The 23,308-nt window shown below is 37.8% G+C and overlaps 1 protein-coding gene and 1 pseudogene across 3 annotated transcripts in view; both read left to right on the forward strand.

Moving 5' to 3' along the window:
- Window positions 1-23,308, forward strand: part of RNF182 (ring finger protein 182) — a 55,632-nt gene that overhangs the window by 14,124 nt on the left and 18,200 nt on the right. The window contains exon 1 of one of the 3 annotated variants that reach the window (XM_055390663.2): window positions 22,990-23,072. The exons of the other annotated variants lie outside the window; for them this stretch is intronic. The gene's annotated coding sequence lies outside the window, so the exon portion shown is untranslated. Of the gene's footprint in view, window positions 1-22,989; window positions 23,073-23,308 lie in introns of those variants that run through there. 3 annotated transcript variants of the gene reach the window in all.
- LOC101149741 (large ribosomal subunit protein bL35m-like) lies at window positions 10,583-11,152 on the forward strand (annotated as a pseudogene).

A 23,308-nucleotide genomic window follows, 5' to 3' on the forward strand; every position in this document is an offset into this window, starting at 1 on the left:
TTTGTGTCTTCTTTAAGAATTTTTTGCCTGCTCCAATATCATGAAGATATTCTCCTATGCTACCAAGAAGTTTTATTGTTTTACTTTTCACATTTAGATCTATAACCCCTTTGAATTGATTTTTGTGTAGGGTGTGAGGTAAGGGTCAAAATGATTTTTATCTGTGTAAATATCCTGTTGACCCAGCGTTATTTATTGAAAATATTATCTCTTCCCCATTAAATTGCAGTGGCATTCTTTTCATAAAAATAAGTAATCATATGCTTGTGAATCTCTGTCTGGATTCTGTATTTTGTCCTTATGATGTATTTGTCTAATAAAGTGTCTTACATAATCCCAGCACTTTGGGAGGCCGAGGTGGGTGGATCACCTGAGGTCAGGAGTTTGAGACCAGCCTGGCCAACATGGTGAAACCCCGTCTCTACTAAAAATACAAAAATAAGCCAGGTGTGGTGGTTCATGCCTGTAATCCCAGCTACTTGGGTGGCTGAGGCATGTGAATTGCTTGAACCCAGGAGGCAGAGGTTGTAGTGAGCCAAGATTGCACCACTGCACTCCAGCCTGGGCAACAAGAGCAAGACTCTGTCTCAAAAAAACAAAAACAAAAAGTGTTTTACATTAATGTAATCCTGATATCAGGTAGTATAAGTTCTTCAGTTTTATTTTTTGTCTTGATTTTCTTTTAGCCCATTTTTAGTGTTTAGCGTTTACATACAAATTTTAGTATCATCTTGTCAGTTTCCACAAGCAACCTGATAGATTTTGATTGGAATTGCATTGACTGTGTAGATCAGTTTGGGAGAGTTGACATTTTTATAATATTGAGTCTTCTAATCAATGAACACAATATAGCTCTCCATTTAATTATGTTGTCTTTAATTTCCCTAAGTAATGTTTTGAAGTTCTCTCTGTAGTATTGTACTTCTTTCATTAGATTTGTTCTTTTTGTTGTTATTGCAAATGCCATCTTTTCACCTTGTAATTTTTTGTTTCTTGTGTATATAAATACATTTTTGTTATTTTTTTATTTTGTATTTTTTTTATTTTTTTATTTTTATTTTTTGAGACGGAGTCTAGCTCTGTTGCCCACGCTGGAGTGCAGTGGCACGATCTGGGCTCGCTGCAAGCTCTGCCTCCCAGGTTCATGCCATTCTCCTGCCTCAGCCTCCCGAGTAGCTGGGACTACAGGCGCCTGCCACCACGCCTGGCTAATTTTTTGTATTTTTAGTAGAGATGGGGTTTCACCTTGTTAGCCAGGATGGTCTTGATCTGCTGACCTCGTGATCCACCCGCCTCGGCCTCCCAAAGTGCTGGGATTACAGGCGTGAGCCACTGTGCCCGGGCATAAATGCATTTTTGTATCTTGACCTTGATTCTAGGGATTTTGCTGCATTCACTTCTTAATCTTAATAACTTATTTGTAGAATGATTTGGATTTTCTGTGTACATCACTGTATGTGATGGATAAAGAGCTTTGTTTCTTTCTTGCCTGATTCTTGTATCTTACACTTTTTTTATTGCCTCATTTCTCTATCTAGGACCTCAGTTATAATTTTGAATAGAAATGGTGATAGCATGTACTTTGTCTTATTCCCAATTTCAGGGGGAAAGCATTCAATATTTAAAATATGGCTCTTGCTTACAAGTGTTGTTGAAACCTTTTTATCAATTAAGAAGATCTCTTATTTCTAATTAATGGATATTTTAATCATGAACATGTGTTGAGTTTTAGCAAATGATTTTCCTCATTTATTGAGATGACCATATGATTTGTTCCTCCTTTATTTTGTCAATATGGTAATCACATTTTAAAAAAATGTTAGAACAGTTTTGCGTTTCTATCATAAATCCAACTGATGTGCTATTATTTTAGTGTTTTGTTGGACTCAATTTAGTGATATTTTGTTTGAGAATTTGTCTATGTTTAGGAGAGAGATGGGTGTAAGTAGCTGAATAGTGCCTCCCTTTTCATTTTTGATATTTACAATCTGTGCCTTTTTTCCCCCCTTGATCAGTCTTGCCTGGGGTTTATCAAATTTATTATTTTATCAGTGAACTTATTTTGACTTTTTTTTGCTATTGTATGCTTATTTTCTAATTTATTAATTTCTGTTCATAGTTTGTTCTTTCCTAATATTTTTGGCTTTAGGTTTTCTGTTTTTTCTAACTTTGTGAAAATGCTACTTAGATTATTGATTTTCAGCTTTTCTAACATATGCATTCAAAGCTCTGCATTTTCCTCAAGCATGGCTTTAATAGTATCCTCTTAAATTCTGTCACATTTTTTTCTGCTCAAAATATTTAAAAATATCCATGTGTTTTTTCTTTGACCATAAGTTATTAGACATTTATTGCTTAATTTCCAGTGGTTTAGGATATTCTAAAAATCTTTTTGTTGATTTCTAGCTTAATCCAGCTATTGTCAAAGAACATGCTATTAACATTTTAGTCTTTTGATATTTTTGAGCTATTCTTATGGCCTGGATATGATCATTTTTGCTGAGTGATAGACATGCACTTGAATAGACTATACAATATAATCTGTAGATGTAATTGCAGAATTTGGTGCACATAGATTGGGTCAAATTCATTAATTGTATTGATCAAAGTTTCTATCTACAATTTTTCAGTCTGCTTGTTCTGTCAGTTATTGGGAAGGATAAGCAAAATCTCTCACTGAGATGATGAATTTTTCTACTTTTCATTCTGTCAGTTTTTAAGTATATATTTTGAGGATATGTTATTGGATATATACAAACTTATAATTGTTATAATTCCTTGGTATATTGGACACCTTTCCTCTCTGTAGCTCTCATAATGGTTCTTGACTTACTGTCTACAGGTCTTATAGTAGTATATATCAACTCTCCTTTGTTAGTTGGTTAGTGTTTGCATGGTATATCTTCTTATGTACTTTAAATTTCCTGACTCTATTTTTAGTTGTTTCTTTTATAAGCTGCATATAGCTGGCTTTTGTTTACTTATCTCACCTGACAGTCTTTGGAGCAGCTAGTAGTTCATTTACATGTAAAGTACTTGATAATATAATTGGGTTTAAACTTCCCATTGTACTATTTGTTTTCTAACTGTCCTATCTGTTCTTTGTTTTTTCTTTCTTGCCTTTAAAAAAATTAATAAAGAAATTTTAATTCAGTTTTCTTCTCTCTTTTCTTGTTAGTTATACATTGTGTTTTACTCTTTTGACTGTTATCCTAGAGATTATAGCATCTATTTTTCACTTATGAATATACTTTAAATTAGTATTTTAATCCTTCCGTGATGGTGTAGTGTTATCAGAATACTTTGACTCTATAAACCCCTTGCTCTTTTTGGAATGGTTGTATCAGTTTAATTCCACACATGAATAAAATAACATGATACATTATTGCTGTTTTATACAGTTAGTGTTTATCTATATTTATCATTTATTTTCATTCCTTCATGTAAGTCTGTTTCCCCCTTTGGGATTATTTTCTTTCTGCTGGAAGAACTCCCTTTAGTATTTCTATTTTTACTTGTTTGAAACTATTTTGTCTTAATTTTTGAAGTATATTTTTGCTGCATGTAGAATTCTAGGTTGTCAGTTTCTTTCAGTACTTTAAAGATGTAATTTCATTGTCCTCTGTTTTCCATTGTTTTTGTTGAGAAATTGGCTGTCAGTCTCACTTTGGTCCTTTAGAGGTGATGTGCCTTTTTCCTCTGTGTGTTAAAAATTTTTTCTTTGTCTTTGGTATTGAAGGGTTCTGTTAAGATATGCTGAGACACTTTTTCTTTACTGTCTATCTTGCTTGGGGATCATAGAGGTTCTTGAATCAGTTTTAGAATATTCTTTAATTAAAAAAATTTTTTTTTGAGACAAAATCTTGCTCTGTGGCCCAGGCTGGAGTGAAGTGGTGTGATCTCAGCTCACTGCAACCTCTGCCTCCTGGGCTTAGGTGATCCTCCTGCCTCAGCCTTCTGAGTAGCTGGGACTGACTACACGTGCCACCACACCTGGCTAATTTTTGTGTTTTCAGTAGAGATAAGATTTTACCATTTTGGGCAGACTGATCTCAAACTCCTGTCCTCAACCGATCTACTTGCCTCAGCCTACCAGAGTGCTGGGATTACAGGTGTGAGCCACCACCCCTGGCCAGTTTTAGAATATTGTCAGCAGCTATCTCATCAAATAGTATTTCTTCTGGTCTGATCACTTTCCTCCGCTCCTAGAAGTACAATTTTATATCCTTTAGACTCTTTCACCCTGTTCTATTTGACTCCTAAACTCTTTTTCCTATTTTCCATTGTATTTTTTCCTCTTTAGTTTGGAAATTTTCTAGTGACCTATGTTTCAATTCACTAATGTTCTCATCTTCTGTTCAGTTCTTATTTTTATTTTATTTTGTTAGGGCTTTATGGAAGTATAACTTATATGCCATAAAATTCACCCATTGTAGGTGTAGCATTCAATGATGTTAGTTAAATTCACAGAGTTCTGCAACCAGAGAAAGAAAATCTTACCTTATTCTTGTCTTTTCTGAAATTCTTATTTGGTAGATTAGTAGATACAAACAGCCCTGATAGAGCTATAGTTATTTAATTACATTCAGGGAATACTAATGGCTACCTTATCTAAATGGTGAAAGTAGTTTCTAAATTATAAAGTACTGTTAATGTATACTTTTACTCATCCAAATAAAAAATATTTAATAACATATATATCAAAACCCTTGGTAAAAATAAAATGCTATACAATGTAAGGTGTTATTACCGTGTGCATAGAGGTGGTTCCTGCTTTTTTTTTCTTTTTGTAGAAATAGGGTCTCACCGTGTTGTCCAAGTTGTTCTTGAACTGCTGGGCTCAAGTGATCCTCCTGCCTCAGCCTTCCAAAGTGATAGGATTAGAGGCCTGAGCCACTGTGCCTGGCTGAAGTCCATGTTTTTTTGATGGAGATATAAAAATGGACTTTTTTTTTTTTTTAAACAGTAAATCATGTATGCTACTGGGTAAGTGAATTTTGAGATGCTAGTTACAACTTTGTACCATTGGTACTTATCTTACTGCCTTGGAACTGCTATATTTTGCATACATGCCTGTCCCCCTCTGTGAATTACAAATTTTTTGAGGAAGGTGACAATGTCTTGCTCATTGTTAGTATCATTGTATGGCACCTAGAACATGGGAAGTATTCAACAAATGTTTGCTAAGTGAATAATGTTAAAGTTTTGCAGCCGACACTTTTAAAAATGATAAGACATATTTTATTCAGTACTACTTCAGTAGGGGAGAGACCTCAGTGTTACCAGAGCTTAACTGAACTGAACAAAAGACAGGAGCCCTTTTAAATGCTGGGATGTACTATACAAAAGGTACTAAAAGACATTAAGGGTGATTTGTATGTGTAGTTAGGCAGTGTGGGTTTGTTAATTGGTGTTTATCTGGAGGAGAAACAAACTTCTTGTATCCTTAGGACAGGAAATATAGTTGTGCAAATTGGTTCTTGTGTCTTTAGGACAGGAAATATAGCTTTGCAATTTGGGACAAGATGCCCACCAGTTAGGCTCTTACCCTCCTACAAGAAGAACTGGGCAACAGGAGAGGTATCTCTTTGGATGTTTACATTTCAAAGAGGTGGCTCCCAGGTCCTTGAGGAACTGTTTCTGGGTGGTAGAGGATTTACATCTCAAAGGTACAAGGAAAAGATTTACAGTTGCAAGATTTCAGGACTAAATGCTCTAGAAAAGGAAGGTCAGGGACCTATTATCAGGTGTTGGCTAGAATGAACAGTAAGTTATTTTGGCTTAAGAAATAATTTGAGAAAGCTCTGAGCTTTCTCAGGTAGGCATGTTAAGGAGGTGGTTTTGTCATCCTAGGGACATGGCCTTGGGCTGATAGAACCTGAACTAGTGTTTGTTCAAATGTCTTAGTGTGGAGGGTTGATGAAATGGGTTGTGCTGAAAGTTGCAGTTTGTATAGGTCAAAGCGGAGGCCTAGTTGAAAAGAGGACTCAGAGGAGCCTGACTAAAGTTTGGTCAAGGAGAGGGTCTTTGTCAGTAATGCAGGGCAAGGAAAGGTAATTTATGCATGGAAATTCAGGATGAAACCAGAAATGGGGTGGAAATTAGGCATACCTATCAGAATTTAATGTCCAGCACTGGCTGAGAAAGAACTAATGTTTAGTTAACCAGGTGTGCTATATCTGTTATTTGTACTTAATCCTTTCAATACACCTGTGAGGTCAGTACTGTCTCTATGTTACAATCAAGAGACAGAAGCACAGATATTTTAAATAACATGTTTAGGGTCATATAGTTAGTGATCAGTGGAGTTGGGATTCCAACCCAGATTTTTTTGACTTCAAATGACTCTGATCATCAGTATGTATTTTAATATTGTTATATAGCAATTTGCTTTCCTCAGAAGTGATTTACATTAATAACAGTTAAGATTGCTAAGCTACTTACTAAGTGCCTGATCCTAAGAAGAACACTTAGCCGGGCTTAATAAACATTGAGGAGTGAGGACATAAGAGTGTTACTAGAGATTTGCTTTCTTAGGGTGGAAATGCCCTCAGTTGTCACTTGAATTCCTGCTAACACCCCAGTACATGTGGAAAGGTTGCTCTTAATTATAGAGCCCTGTTATGCTGGAGCTGGAAGGTCGTTAGCCATCAAGCCCAGAATCTTAATTTCTCAGATGAAAAAGCCATGACCCAGAAAGTTTAAGTGATTTACTCAAGATCTCAGAGTCTGTGCATTAGAGAGAGCTGGGCTTGATTTAGCCAAAAATTATTGTGGCCCACTTTGGGGATTTACCCTCAGATGTTGTCATCACAAAATGTATGTATCAAATGTGAAACTGCCACTTCGTTGCCAGGGCATTCTTTTAGCAAATAACCTTAAACGTTGGAATTGCCCTTATGAGGAGATGATGGTACTTCAGCAGTGCCCCTCACAGCCCATTTAGACGATTTTGCAGAGCTTTCTGTTTTAAACACTTCTGTCTGAAGTGTTTAGTGTGATGCTATAGGTTAGGCAAAAATATAGTAACAGCAACATGACAACGACAACAAAACAACCAACATGGATAAACAAATGAACCTTAAAAAAATTTTTGTCACTACAATGTTTTAACAATTTCAAAGATTGACATAGACCTCTTCTCTTACTTGTGTTAAGACCTATTAGTTTATGCTGTTTTTAGTGTTAAACAGTAAAATGTTTATTCCCTTGTTATATTCCATTACTGCTGTGCCTTAATTTCATCTTGACAGTTTTCCTCTGCCTTTTTGGCATCCCATTCATTCTGATTACACCAGTGGATTTGTTACCAGAAAGGGGTCCCAAACCAGACCTCAAGAGAGGGTTCTTGGATCTTGTGCAATAAAGAATTCTAGGTGAGTCCACAGAGTAAAGTGAAAACAAGTACATTAAGGAAGTAAGGGAATAAAAGGGTGGCTATTCCATAGAGAGACTAGGGCATTCCCAAAAGCAAGAGCAGAAACACGTCTGCCTTAGTTATAATGCTTATTTATATATAACAAAGGAAAAAGTCATGGGGAGATGTGCTTTACTACAAGGGTTTGTGACAAAGGATTGTTAATCTTTGTGTAACTACTTTGGAAAGAATCTGTATTATCTTTAAAGCAAAACATTATTATTATTATTATTATTATTATTATTATTATTATTATTTTGAGATAGAGTCCTGCTCAGTTGCCCAGGCTAGAGTGCAGTGGCACAATCTCAGCTCACTGCAACCTCTGCCTCCTGGGTTGAAGCAATTCTCCTGCCTCAGCCTCCTGAGCAGCTGGAACTACAGGCATGTGCATTATGCCTGGGTAATTTTTGTATTTTTAGTAGAAATGGGGTTTTACCATGTTGGCCAGGCTGGTCTCAAACTCCTGACCTCAGGTGATCCACCCGCCTTGGCCTCCCAAAGTGTTGGGATTACAGGCATGAGCCACCGTACCTGACTGCAAAACTTAAACTAAGAATGCTTTTGTTCATAAGATATCAGGACATCAGGACATTTCCTGGGTCTGTTATTTCCTGGGTTTGTTAAGTCCTGGGTCTGTTCAGTAAACATTATTAACTTCTTCCCTTAACTGTAGATATCCTATGACTAAAAATGTCTAGCCTCCTGGGAGTCCAGCACAGTAGGTCTCAGCCTCATTTTACCCAGCCCTAATTCAAGATGCAGTCACTCTGGTTTGAATGCCTCTGACACATTTCCCCCCTCCCATTTATAAGGGGACCCTTAATCCTGAAGGTTGCAGAGGGATAGAAATTTATCTTCTGTAGCTTCTTCAGGCTGAACAGGGGCAATGATATTCCTGCCTAACAATATTTAGGGTCTCTTGTATTTAGAGTTGGGAGGAGTTTAGTCATAAAGTGTTAGTATGGTGAAGGTCATTCAAAACTCTGAGTCCTGATGAAAGATGATACCTGGAAGATTAGTAAGTATTTAAGAAAACATTGAGTAAGCTTATCCTGAATTATATACAAAGAGTACAACAGCCATATATTCTACAACTGTAAAGCGAAATCAGTAAAATTGTCTAAAATAAACTAAATAAGACAGCTTTCTATGAACTGGGTAATTGTGGGAACCAAGCTGATATGGGGTCGCTAGCTGATTTCATTATGTGTCCAGAATTAGAATAGTGATTCAGATTTTTATGTTAATCATGCCTCATGTTTCTTTTGAGCAGCAGCCAGAGATCACTGGTTGGTTCACAGGAATAAGCAGGGTCTGTCTAAATTGCAGAAAAAACTCAAAAACAATGGATGAGACTAGAGTCTAGTAACAGGTGTACCATAGTTTGTGAAACATAATTTTTCTCTCTCCAGTCCCTATTTTTATTTAAACAAACCATGGTAGGACTGATTTGTTGGCAAAATAAATTTTAGTCTTATTGTATGTGGACTGATTTGTTGGCAAAATAAATTTTAGTCTTATTGTATGTGGCCTGGTTATTTGTATAAAGTGAAGCAAGAATAATTATTTGCCATATAGGCTCTTTTGGCTTTGATGGAACTGTGTCCTATAATCTAATCTTAGATTAGACTTTTTAAAGCCTTGAGACCAGTCATGGATTTATGTGTGTCTGCAAATATGAGTTGGATAAGTTTCTCTCCTCTGGATGTCCCAAGATATTTGGGGCTCCTGGGCCTGTCAGAAAGTGACATTCTTTACTTACTACAGGTCAGGAGCCCTGTACAAGGCTCAAGATATGAGGTCAGTTTTCTTAGGGGCTTTAATTGGCTCTATAAATGAATTTTGATTCCTTAAACCAGTTTGTTTACATTTGAAAGCATGTCAGTCATTCCAGTCAAAGCCTTGGTAAAATAACCAGTGTCTCCAATTGTGTCTTGTCACAAAGGAAAAATTCTTACTGGACTTATGTAAATAGCTGTATCACCATAAGTTAAAAATACTCACAAATAGTTTCCAAATTTGGGAGAAATCAGGTAGAGAGAAAGAAATGTGCTCTAAATTTTGTTTACAGTAGTATATTATACTCAATTGTTGAAAGCTGTAAATAGCTCAAAATAAAAGTTTTCTTGACTCTGAAAAACAAAACAAAGGCAAAAAGTCATGAATAGATTATTTTGGTCTTCTATTAGTTGTCTATGCAATTCCTGTTTTTCTCAATATTTATGAATACGTTAGTTTTCCAAGAGTCTTGGAAGATTTTCTTCGTTTTAATGGCATACATTTCAAAGCTGTGAAAGTCCTGCTTTATAAGAGTACTTGTCAGAGTCCTATAACTGATTATAAACTGCCTTTTGAAGAGAATCAAAACAAGACAATTGCTTGTGGATGACAAAAAGTCTTAGGGCAGCTACAGTCAGAGACACAATTGACAAGGAAATTTGGCCCCTTGTGGCACACAATAAGATAACAATTATAACTATTAATGATAACATATACTAAGTTATACCAGAATTATAGTAGTTTTGCATAATTTTGGAACACATACCAATAACACATATAAATAACCCAAAAAATGTCAGATGCCATTTTGTATTTGACAATACTTCCTATATGATTTTAGTATGTCAAATAAGTCAAATATGCCATTATTGGACTTCAGGGGACCTAATATCTAAAAGGATTATCAAGTCAGGAAAGACTTATTAAGTCTTTAGGTCCTAATTAAGTCCTAGTTTGATTTGGGAATGTTTGTTAAATAGCAAAGGTGTAAAACACTTTATGTTATAAAATAGAATCTCAGGTTACTGTAAGTCATTTATTTAGCCAAAATGACAACTTAAAGATTTTAAAAGGGCAAAAACCTTTACCCATTGATAGAGGGAAGAGTTAGCTTTCCGAATAATGTCTCTTTTCTCTCCTTTCTCTTTTTTTCTTTAGTTTATTCAAAAGACAAACAAAAATCTTTTATCTTTTAATATTACATGAAAATCTTGTTCAAAAGAGAAAGCCAAATTTCATTTTTGCATTAATGTACTATTAATGTCAAATCCAATTTTTAATAAAATCATATGGACAAAATCTACTCACTCCTAATCAGTTTGACCGTAAAGTAAGATTCTCATCAACGTTTTATAACCCTTTAAATTTTTTGTTGATGGCAAGATGGCTGCCTCTGCCTTTGCCAGTGCAGTGAGAGCAGCTTCAGGAATCTTATAGCCCCTGAATATTTTGGCATCTTCAGCCTACCAAAACTGTGTCAAGAATGCCTCTCTTATTTCTGCATTGTCCACTGGACGTTTTAGTCATATTCAGACACCAGTTGTTTCCTCTGCTCCCAGACTTACCACATCTGTCGGAAACCTGACATGTGGGCATCCTGCAGTAATCTTTAATAGAGTGGCCCCCTTGCTTCCAAGTGTCCTGAAGCTGCCAGTCAGATCTCTAACATTCATTTGTACACAAAAAGGCAAGAGAAAGACTGTGAAAGCTGTCATCTATAGGTTTCTTCGACTTCATTCTGGCCTTTGGTTGAAGAGAAAGGCTGGTTATAAGAAAAAATTACGGAAAAAGACACTTGCAAGAAAAAAGCAATTGAGGGAATCTGTGTTCTGCAGTAAAACCCAGAGTGAACTCTTAGATAAAATGATGATGTCCTTCTGGAAGAGGCGAAAAACTGATATGATGATGATTCTTATCAGAAGTTATCATGATCGAACAAACCTGAAAGTATAGATCAGAAGTTTTACTTGTTTCTCAGTTATTGAATATGTATCTTTGTGTACGATATCTTCACAAAAATGGGTGAGTATAAAACTTGATGTAAATTGTACCAACGACTAGGTAAACATACAGTGGCAACGTTAAACTTATAAAAGTTTTAAAACTTAAAAAAAATTTTGCTGAAGAGTAGATCAGTGCTCTAAGAAAACCCTGTTGTGCATTTTTCCAGTATTCAATTTATGGAAAAACTAAACAATACCCTCTTAATTTTAGTCAATTTGTTCACACACAGAATTTCTTTTACAAGATTAATTTTTCACAAACTTTCCACCATTTGCTCAAATTTTTAGCTTTATTCTATCTAACTTAAAATAATTATTCAGCCCTCTGAACTAGGCAAGAAACTCCTCACATTCCCATGTCTTTTTATAAGCTTTTGTTACAAAAAATACATTCTACTTTTCTTACATACCTTGCTCCAGTAGTCTCAATTACATATGTTACAATGTTAACTCGTAGCAACTTTTATTTTTGGTGAAAAACCTGGTGAGTAAGCGATTTTAACCTTGTATCAGATTGTAGAGCCCAAGACAAGGACAGAGCTGTAAAGTCTGACTCTTCCCAGCCTAGTCAGGGGACCAGGCTAATTCCATACATCTCAAGGCCTTACCTGGAATTCGCTGTAAAGCAGACAAGTCAAATAATTATAAAAAATGTCATAGAAGCAGTTTATGACCTTAACACATTTACCAAGGACAATATTCAGCTTGCCTAATTTAGACTAAATGTCTAAAAGTCATGTGAACTAAATGACATTAAAGTTTTTATTTTTCTGACAAAACAGGTACTTTTTTTTTTTTTTTTGACAGAGTCCTGCTCTGTCTCCCAGGTTGGAGTGTGATAACACAATCTTGGCTCACTGCAACCTCCACCTCCCGGGTTCAACAATTCTCGTGCCTCAACCTCCCGAGTACCTGGGATTACAGGCATACACCACCACACATGGCTAATTTTTGTATTTTTAGTAGAGATGGGGCTTCACCATGTTGGCCAGGCTGGTCTTGAACTCCTGACCTCAGGTAATCTGCCTGCCTTGGCTTCCCAAAGTGCTGAGATTACAGGCATGAGCCACCACACCTGCAGTCCCCCTTTATTTTTTTTGAGATAGAGTCTTGTTCTGTCACCTAGGCTGGAGTGCAGTGTTGCAATCTCAGCTCACTGCAATCTCTGGCTCTTGGGTTCAAGTGATTCTCCTGCCTCAGCCTCCTGAGTAGCTGGGACTACAGTCGTGTGCCACCACACCTGGCTAACTTTTGTATATTTAGTAGAGACGGGGTGTCACCATGTTGGCCAGGCTGGTCTTGAACACCTGGCCTCAGGTGATCTGCCCACCTTCCAAAGTGCTGAGATTACAGGTGTGAGCCATTGTACCCAGCCACTTATTTTTCTTTAAGTCAGTTAACCAGAGCTCTTTCATATGTAAACATCACACACACAACACATATAAATACACGGAGAGATGGAAGAAGATCTAATAGTTATAATATTTTTTATTTGCCAGTTTTAAGTTTCTTAATTGGATTACTGGCTTCAGGCAGAAGCCCTTCAAGGAACAGGGTCAGGAAAGCATGCAGTTTCTAGGGCCTAATAAGCAGGCATGGTTGGAAGGCAAAACAGATCCTCCAAAATTAAGAGTCCCATTTTTATACTGGATCCTTGATCCCCAAAAAGAGAGAATTAGCCCATCCCCTATGGGAGTCTTATCTCTCAGTTGGGGTGGGGACATTTCCATACCTTCCAGGTGGTCAAGAACATGCTTCTCTGATCCCAGTGTGCCAAGAGCAGAGTATTCCTCCCTCATAGCTGCCATTAGCTATCCCTAAAAGTATATGTCCTACCTAGTTATTACATACCAAGGCTAAAAGCTCTCATAATGCAAGTGATTTTGACCATTCATTTAGCCAGTTTTCACAGACAGAGAGACCAGAAGCCTAAATGGTAGGAAATTCCTACCTTTTTGCCAGCATGCCAGGTTTCTGGGTTACCTTTCTCTGAGTGGCTTTGATAGTATTGCTTGTTGCTCCATAGCTGTGGGGTCCAAGCCACATTATAAAAGAAAATCATCTTTTTCCATTTTGTGGACCCATAGGCAAAACCTCTCAGTTTTGCAAGATGCCACCCAACAGGCTATGTGGGGGAAACAAAGGAACATTTTCCATTTTGTCCAGAGCAAACTACACATGACAAACTTAGATACTAGTCACCCCACTCATCACCCAGCATCAACCTGGCAAGGCTCAAACTTTCCCCTTTTGGCCCCTGCCTGTCATCTTTGATCCACTTAAAGTGGGGTGGGATGACCTCTAACCAGGAGTTTCAACATGTGGTCTCTGGGCAAGACGGAAAAGCAGACAGTTGCCCTGCAAGACAGAAAAGATAGTAAAGAGACAGGAGAGAGAGAGAGGAAAGGGAAGGGCGAAAAGCATTGTCTGTTGTGGGGCTGGGAGGCGAGGAGCTCAGGGAGACCAGGGAAAGACCCACCCAGTGCAGCAACACTGAATCAAAAGTCTAGGCAGCTGCTTGTCAGTTGTGAAGAGATCTTCTCCAGCAGGCCGTCAGCTCTCACATTTCCCCCTTTGCGGGAGAGAAAGCTCCTCATTGTCCCACTATCCTGTACATGCCTAATCCTGTCACCCACAGCTGTCAGCATAGAGTTCAAGGCAGATTAATCCAAAGAGAAAAGCGGTCAACATCCCATAGTGTCAAATCCATTTTTGACCAAAAGAGGCCTTGCTGAGAGGACCCTCTAACCCCTTATGTTTCGGGAGGGATGCTAACCCTTCTGAGTTGGGTCTTTAACCCAACTTTGTCCTTTACCTGGGATGAAATGTATCCTACGATTTATCCAAAGTCGGCCAATTGGTGCTGTGCAGACGATTTTCCTTTGGTTAAGTGGGGGTCTCTCCAGTATCATCCCTTCATGGCTCATCACAGAATATGTTACTGGAAAGGGGTCCCAGTCCAGACCCCAAGAGAGGGTTATCAGATATTGCACAGGAAACAATTTGAGGCAAGTCCACAGAATAAAGTGAAAGCAAGTTCATTAAGAAAGTAAGGGAATAAAAAGGTGACTACTTCACAGAGAGACCAGGGCATTCCCAAAAGCGAGAGGAGGAACCCATCTGTCTTAGTTAGATACGATGCTTGTTTATATATAAGATAACAAAGCAAAAAGTCATGGGGAGATGTGCTCTACTGCAATGGCTTGTGACAAAGGATTGTTAATCTTTGTGTAACTACTTTCACAAGAGTATTATTTTTAAAGCAAAACTTATTCTTTTTTCCTTTTGAGACGGTGTGTCACTGCAAAACTTAAACTAAGAGTGCTTTTGTTCATAAGACAGGACATCAGGACATTTCCTGGGTCTGTTATTTCCTGGGTTTGTTAAGTCCTGGGTCTGTTCAATAAACATTATTAACTTCTTCCCTTAACTGTAAATATTCTGTGACTAAGAATGCCTAGCCTCCTAGGAATGCAGCCAGTAGGTCTCAGCCTCATTTTACCCAGCCCCTAGGCAAGAAGGAGTCACTCTAGTTTGAACACCTCTGACAGATTCCTTGGTGTGGAAACTGTGTGGCATTTCATTCCATTCAGTGACACAGTGGACAGGTGAGTTACTAGTGAAGATGTAGAACAAAGGGATTAGTACTGCCCTGGGTGTGTGTGTATGGCGGGGGGCAGAGGGGTGGTGGCACTTGTTACTGGCTATAGAGCAGGAGGTAAGTAGGAGAGCACTGGGTGAGGATGGGATTTTGGGGCTGTCAGGGTAGTTATCACAGAAGTCAAAGGCATGCAGGGAACAGAGTGGAGGAAGAGTCCAGTGTTTTATAATCATGAGTCATGGAATAGGCAGTGTGAAGCCTCTGGCTTATAAAGTGGCGTAAGTCAGGGCCACTTAGAGAAAGGAAATTTCTCCTTAGAAGAGCAAAGTAGACAATCAGGAGAGATTAGCCATACTGTTAAAGAATATTAAGGAGTGGGAATGAGGAACATGGGGAGGCATAGATACCCCTTCTCTGCATTCCTTAGCACTCTGTGGATCCTGCTCATGCGACATTGACCATGAAGTGTGGTAATGGCTGAGTTCCTTATGGGCTCCCCCTCTAGACTGTATATTTCCTGAAGGTGAGGCCCTCGCTAGCACCTAGCCCAGGGCTTATGCTGTACTAAACATTCAGTAGGCATTTGGTTAATGAATGAATATACGTGGTGGATGGGCAGGGGGAGAAACAAAGCATCCATGAGCACAGATGTTGGAAAGTAGAGAGAAAGCTTTGCTAATGATTTTATTTTTATCTTTTTATTATGGAAAAAGTTTAAACATATTCAAAAGTAGAGAAAATGGTATAATGAATCCCTTTTTACTTATCACTCAGCCTCAACAGTGATCAACATATGGCCAATCTTGCTTCATTTATCTGCCCCCCTCCCCACTGGATTATTTTGAAACAAAGCCCAGATGTCATATTATTTCATCTGTGAAGCCTCAGTATGTATATTCGAAACATTGAAGAGACTTGCCTTTAAGTAATATAACTGCAATGTCATTATCACACCAGAAAACAATTGCAGAGTAATTCCTTACTGTCATGAAATATTGGTATTGAAATTTCCCTTATTGTCTTGTAAATTCTCCCCTTCCCTATTGGTTGGTTAGAATTAGAATCCAAACAAGGACTACTCATGTATTTAGCTAATGAATCTCTTAGGCTTCTTTTAGTCTATAGCAAGCTTTTCTAACCTGTGGCCTGCGGGCCACTTGCTGCCAGGACAGCTTTGAATGTGGTTCAACAAAAATTCATAAACTTTCTGAGAACATTATGAGAGTTTTAAATTTAAATTTAAATTAAATTAAAATTTTTTTTTAGCTCTTTGGGTATCATTAGTATTAGTGTATTTTATGTGTTGCTCAAGACAATTCTCCCTTACAGTGTGGCACAGGAAACTGAAAGATTGGGCATCCTTGGTCTGTGGGTTCACCCTTCTTTTTTTCCTTGCAATTTATTTATTGAAGAAACTGGATCCTTTGTCCTGTAGAATTTCTCACAGTCAGAATTTTAAGTAACTACATCCCCATGTACTTTAATTCATTTTTCTGTCCCCTGTATTTCCTGTGAACAGGTAATGAGAACCTGAGGTTTGATCATATTTTCAGATTTTTGGCAAGAAGGCCTGTGAAGGTGGAGGGGCTCTACGCTTCCTGCTCCATGGCATCAGGAGGCAACTGCTGCCTTGTCCCTCCCTTTGTTGTGTGAAGCCCCATCAGTGAGCACAGGTGTTGTAAGCCTGACCCGTGTGTCATCCGCCTCCTTATCTGTTTTTTGCTTTGTGATTTTGGCAGCCATTGGTAATTATTGTGTAGGTTAGGGGTCAGTAAACTTTTTATGTAAAGAGCCAGATAGTAAATAGTTTTGGCTTTGAGGGCCAATATGGTCTCTGTCATTGTAGTAGGAATGCAGCATTGGACGGGATGTGCATGAATGGGTACAACTATGTGCCCATAAAACTTCATTTACCAGATTAGATTTGGACCTACTGGGAGTTATCTGCCAACTCTTGATCTAGATTGATTATTGTACTAAGGATTACACAGTAATGCAATTCCATCATTATTGGTTGAAATGCTTCTATAAAAAGAATTTTACGTCATCAATTATTTGGTTACTTTAAAGGCATAACAGAAAGGAAGCTGCATATAAAGAAAAGGCAGAATAAATTCTTGTGTCTCTCCCTTGGTTATTTGGTTTCAGAGTGGGTTATGTTCCTCACATCTTCCAAAGGAGTTCATTTTGTTTTTTAAGTATCACCATGAAATAATGGCTTTTTAACATACTTGGTGTTTCAGTCTTTCTGGACTTAGGCCCTGTGGGTACACAGGAGGAGCCCCATGGCTGGTGTTGGTTAACAGTTGCACAGCAACCACAGCGCCCTTGATGCATTATGTGCTCCATGGCAGAATGTTTCCATGTCTCAGTTTTACTGTTATTGTAAATTGTATGAGTGGTCTCTGTCTGCAGCTTTATGATCCACCATGGTACCATTTTTTAAAAGTTTTATTAGGCCAGGTACAGTGTGGCTCACACCTGTAATCACAGCACTTTGGGAGGTTGAGGTGGGAGGATTGCTTGAGGCCAGGAGTTCAAGACCAGCCTGGACAACATAGCAAGACCCTATCTCTATGCCCTCCCCATTTTCATACCTTTATTAGGTATGAAAATATATGGTTTTCAAATTCGGAAATTTGATTCTTTCCAACAGTTTTACATAATATTTAACATTTCCATGGGCTAAAACTTTTTATTAGCTCCCACATGTGAGTGAGAACGTTCAGTACTTCTCTTTCTGTGCCTGGCTTATTTCACTTCACGTAATGTCCTTCAGACTTATTCATATTGCTGCAGATGACAAGATTTCATTCTTGCTTAGGGCTGAATAGTATTTCATTGTGTATACCTACCACATTTTTATATCCATTCATCTGTTGATGGCCACTTGATTCCAAATCTTGGCTATTGGCTATTGTAATTGTGACCAGCTGTCTGTTTTTAGCTTCTGCTGCACACTGTCTCTGCTTTGGCCTAATATATCCTGACTGTTCTTTGCTTTTTTTTTTTTTTTCCTTTTTTGTTTTTTTGAGATGGGGTCTTGCTCCCATCATCCAGGCTGGAGTGCAATGGTGTGATCTCCGCTCACTGCAACCTCCACCTCCCAGATTCAATTGATTCTCCTGCCTCAGCCTCCCTAGTAGCTGGGATTACAGATGCATGCCACCACACCCAGCTAATTTTTGTATTTTCAGCAGAGATGGGGTTTCACCATGTTGGCCAGGTTGGTCTCAAACTCCTGACCTCAGGTGATCCACCCGTCTTGGCCTCCCAGAGTGCTGGGATTACCTGCGTGAGCCAATGCTCCCAGCATGTCCTTTGCGTTAGACTACTCTATAATGTTCTTTCTCTGCTTAATGTATCTTGGCTCACTACAAAAGTGTCCTAAGTTTCACTTCTTTCCATGGAGGTTTTCCAGACTAATTATGACCATCTTCAAGGATACCAACGGCTGAGCTCTTTTTCTCTCAACCACAAATATAGGAAGAATTTATTTATAATTTAAAAGCTTCCCCAAATTCATCACTTCCTGGGCTGATATGAAAGGAAGCCATGCTCTACTTTCTTCCTGCTCTATAGTCAGTAACAAGCACCACCCCCCGCCCCCCACCATACACACACACCCAGGGCAGTACTAATCCCTTTGTTCTACATCTTCACTAGTAACTCACCTGTCCACTGTGTGACCGAATGGAACGAAATGCCACACAGTTTCCACACCAAGGAATCTGTCAGAGGTGTTCAAACTGGAGTGACTCCATCTTGCATAGGTGCCTTTTGGGATAGAGTATTTAGAATGTCTGTCACACGACAAAACTACTTAATATACAATAAATATAAAACTATCTTTCCTAGCAATCTTCTTTTCATGTAAGTATCATTTTGTCTCATTTAAAAAACACTGCAGGCTTTTACTTTATCCTAATCTTCACAGTTGAATATATGTCAATCAATAATGCCACATTATGTGGCTGTGTTGCAAAGTGACACATTCATTAAGATTGATTCTAAAAGGCCTATTGAGAAAAGCCACTGAGGGCAAATAAATTCAATAAAATTTAATCTATAGTTCTTTTTCTTCTTGTCAAGCTTGGATTAAGGCATATATTAAATGTGGTAGAATATAGAAAGTTTTTTAATTTCCTTTTAAAACCTTTTTGCCCATTATTAATTGAGGCATTTCATTAATTGGATTGGTGACATTTTTGCTGAGTCCGAGTACGGTTGGACCTTGGTGAAAACGGACCTTGATGAAATCTGCTTCATCTCATGAGATGTTGTAGCCATTTTTGTTAATGCTGGAGAAGAGATGGTGTATTCTTTAGAATTATGGAAAGTGAGCAAAACGTTTTGGTTTGTGACTTTGTTTTTATTTTAGGATAATATTATAAAAATAATACCTTTGTAGCTTTAACTGTATTTATAATTTTTAGAACATTGTGAATACTGAGATATTGTAGTGATAACTATTTTGCTTAGTATGTAAAGAAACATTTGTGGAAAATTTAAAAGCCTTAAGGACAAAGTATACTTCTTCAGGTTGATATCTGGACATTTACAGAGAAACAATCCTATGAGAATTTTATTCTCTGAATTGTATTAATAGATACTTTTGGTGAGCCTAAACCTGAAGCTGATTGTGGACAAATATTTATCAATTGGAGATTTTAAATGATGAAGACAAAGAATGGAATTCTTTTATTTTTTCAACATGTATTGAGAGCTTCCTAGATGCTATGCCTTATAAGTCTTTTATGTATTTTTTAATGTTTATAGATTTCTTGGGAAGTTCATCTGATTTGATATTTTTATGGACATTTTAGAGTGTTAAATTTATAATCTGTTGGGAGGCCGAGGCAGGCAGATCACGAGGTCAAGAGATAGAGACCATCCTGTCCAACATTGTGAAACCCCGTCTCTATTAAAAATACAAAAGTTAGCTGGGTGTGGTGGTGTGCGCCTGTAGTCCTAGCTACTTGGGAGGCTGAGGCAGGAGAATCACCTGAACCCAGGAGACGGAGGTTGCAGTGAGCCGAGATTGCACCACTGCACTCCAGCCTGGCAACAGAGCAAGACTCCATCTCAAAATAATAATAATAATAATAATAATAATAAAATCTATAATCTGAAAATCTACATTATAAAATGTGTAGCATTCAAGAATATTTATCAAGACAAAGTGCTGACTTCACCACACTCAGAAGGGTGTGGTATACCATTCATGGATAGGAAGAGGTGGGAGGAGTCTTGGAGACATTTCAATATATTTATATGGCAGGTATTTATTGAGTATCTACTCTGTGCTAGCTTATGATAGGTGCTTGTGCTAGAATGGTAAGCAACATATTAGTGGTTCTTATATTCTTATAATTTACATTTTAGTAGTAGAAATTTAGAACAAACAAATAAGTTAAATTGGGCTTCTTGAAGTTTGTTGAAGGAAGTAAACAGAGTGCCATAATAGAAAATAAGGGGTAAGGGATTTTGAAAACGAGTAATTGGAGAGGACCTCCTTGAGGACTTCATATTGAGATCTGCTGTGGTTTTGGATATTTGTTACTTCTAGACCTCATGTTGAAATTTGACTAGATCTCTCATGAATAGATTAATGCTCTTCTTTGGGGGTGAATGAATTCTTACTCTTGTTAGTTCCCTTGAGAGCTCATTGTTAAAAAGAGCCTGGCACCTCCCCTGTCTCTTGCTTCCTATCTTGCCATGTGATCTCTGCAGATATCGGCTCCCTTTCATTTCTTCCCATGGATAGAAGCAGCCTGAGATCCTCATCAGATGCAGATGTCCAGTCCTGAACTTGCCAGCCAGCCAGAATTCTGAATCAAATAAACCTCTTTTCTTTATAATTTACCCAGCGTCAAGGTATTCCTTTATAGCAACACAAAACAGACTAAGGCAAGATCTCTAAGAAGGAATGAGATTAGTATGACATTTCACATTGAGCAAACAGCCTAAAACATGAAAGACTTTGTACTGTTCATGGAACTTAACAAAGGCCAGGGTGGCAGGAAAACAATATGTTCAAGGCAGCGTTGGAGGGAAGGCAGAGGCCAGATTATACGGTACCTTGCTGTGTAGAGTTTGGATTTTAATCTCTATGTAATGAAAAATGATTTAAGTGTAATAAACAGATGGTAGCTATAATCCCATTTACATTTTTAGAAGCTTACTTTGGTTATTGCAATGAAAATAATTTATAGTGGGGCAAGATTAGAAGCATGAAGATAAATTAGAAGGTTCTGCAATGAACAAGGTCAAAACCTGGATTAGGATGTTGATGATGAAGATGGAATGAAATTGGAAGATTGGAAACATACTTTGGTTGAATTGACTGACTTGCCAATGGATTGGACATGAGGAGTGAGGTATAATGTAGAATCAAAGGTGACTCCTAGTTTTTGAAAAACTGAGAGAATGGTGGTGCCATTTATTAAAATGGGGAAAACTGCAGGAAACAATTTGGTGGTAGTGAGAGGTGAGGGTTGAAATTTGTCTTAGACCTGTTAAATTTGAAATGTTTGTGTTAATACAAATGGAGGTACTGTAAGCCCTCTGGAACTCAGAGGGAAGGGACAGGCTGCAGACACAAATTGGGGGGCAGTCATCATGTCATGGTATTCAAAGCTACTGGAGGAGATGGAACAATCCAAGGGAAAGAGTGCAAGCAAGGGCTAGGGAGTTCTAACATCTAGAGATTTGATAGAAGAGGAGCTTGCAGAAAAGATTGAGAATAGTGATCAGTGAACTAGGAAGAAAACTGGAAGACTGTGATGTCATGGAACCTGTGAGAATAGATAGTTTCAAGAGTAAGGGTATAGTCATTGGGAAGAAGGTGAAGGACAGGTGAGACAAGGTGAAGACAGAAAAGGATCCATTTGCCTTTACAATCAGCCTCTGCTTTCAGGAACCTTGTCTTGATTGTCTTTGCATCCCCAGCATCTTGCACATGGTACGACACTTAATAGATATTAAGTAAATGCTTGCTGAATTATTAAATGAAAGTGATAATATATCAAAAGAGGGCTACATCATGAGTCCATCAAGAATTAAAACCTAACTTGGCCAGGTGCAGTGGCTTATATCTGTAATCCCAGCACGTTGGGAGGCCAAGGCAGGAGGATCACTTGAGGCCAGGAATTTGAAACCAGTCTGGGCAATATACCAAGACCCCGTCTTTACAAAAAACAAACAAACAAACAAACACAAACGAAAAACCAAACCCAACTGTTACTCTTTTAAGTGAATTCTATAGCAGTTGAAGACGACTTTTCTGTCAATCACAAATGTATTGATGAAGGACAGTTGGTGATTTTCAGCCATGGCTTTGGGAGTAATATGTACTTTTTTGATGGAGAGAGAGAGAGTGTGTGTGTGTGTGTGTGCGCGCGCACGTGCACATGCATGTGATGTACAGTATTAGTTACATTTAGTGAAATAGGCATCAAAATAATCTACTTAAGTTTGAAATTGTAGAAATGGTACATATAACCTATGCTAATTTCTTTAGACATTTTAGTTTTTCTTGATAAGGTTAGAGAGTTTTATTAAACTTTGGCCAAGGGAAATTATGAAGGAAGAAATTAATAGGAAAGAAATTAGTCTAATGGAAGAAGATTCAGTCATTCTTAATAATGTAATTTTCAGGCCATATTCTTATTAATCATGATCTTAAATTATGTCTTTGTTTGCATCTTCCAAATAAAGAGTAAGGTACTAAGCAAAAATCTAGACTTATGAGCTTTATATATTATTTGTTGGTGTTCCATATAGATAATATAAACAAAAGAGAAATAATGACATTTCCCTCTCAGCTCATCAGGTAGCAGAAGTTATTACAACATTGGTAAATTGTGCTTTACTTGCTGTACTTACTGTCTGCTCTATCTATAGACAGAAAACCTGTATACCTTCTGATACTGTGTTCAATGCATATTCTGTCTACTACCAATTTAGAATGCTGAAGTACCATATCAATGGATCCATTATTTCTAAATTTCTAGTCGCATCCATATATGCTTATGTATGTAAAGTATTTACACCTAAATGATTCCATTGAATCCTCACAACCACTTTGTGAGGCAGGTGTTATCTTTTAGTCCAAGATCACAGTGTCAGAGCCAGGTCCCAAATCTTGGTCTCCTGACTCTAGATGCTATGTGCTTCCATTGTAGACTGCCTGCAAGGGATGGTCATACTCCTGGCTGCACTTCCAGAGTCTTGAAGAAGAAAGCAGATGTGGATACCTAAATATAGGGTGCGGAGTACCTGGTTTTTTTTCTCTCTTATTCCTGAACATTTATTGGTTTAAAACTGCTGGCAAACAGCACAGCATAAATCACAACTCCATATATAAAAATAGTGGCCTCTCTTCCAAAATTAATAACTTAGATTGCTAGGTTATTAACTTGGCTGTATCCTAATAAATAGATTATGACTCTCCATCAAATTAAATTGCTTGTTCTTGGAGGAGGGGGGAGGTAAGAGTTTTAA

Source organism: Gorilla gorilla, chromosome 5 (genome assembly GCF_029281585.2).
Source record: "Gorilla gorilla gorilla isolate KB3781 chromosome 5, NHGRI_mGorGor1-v2.1_pri, whole genome shotgun sequence".
Lineage (NCBI taxonomy): Eukaryota > Metazoa > Chordata > Mammalia > Primates > Hominidae > Gorilla > Gorilla gorilla.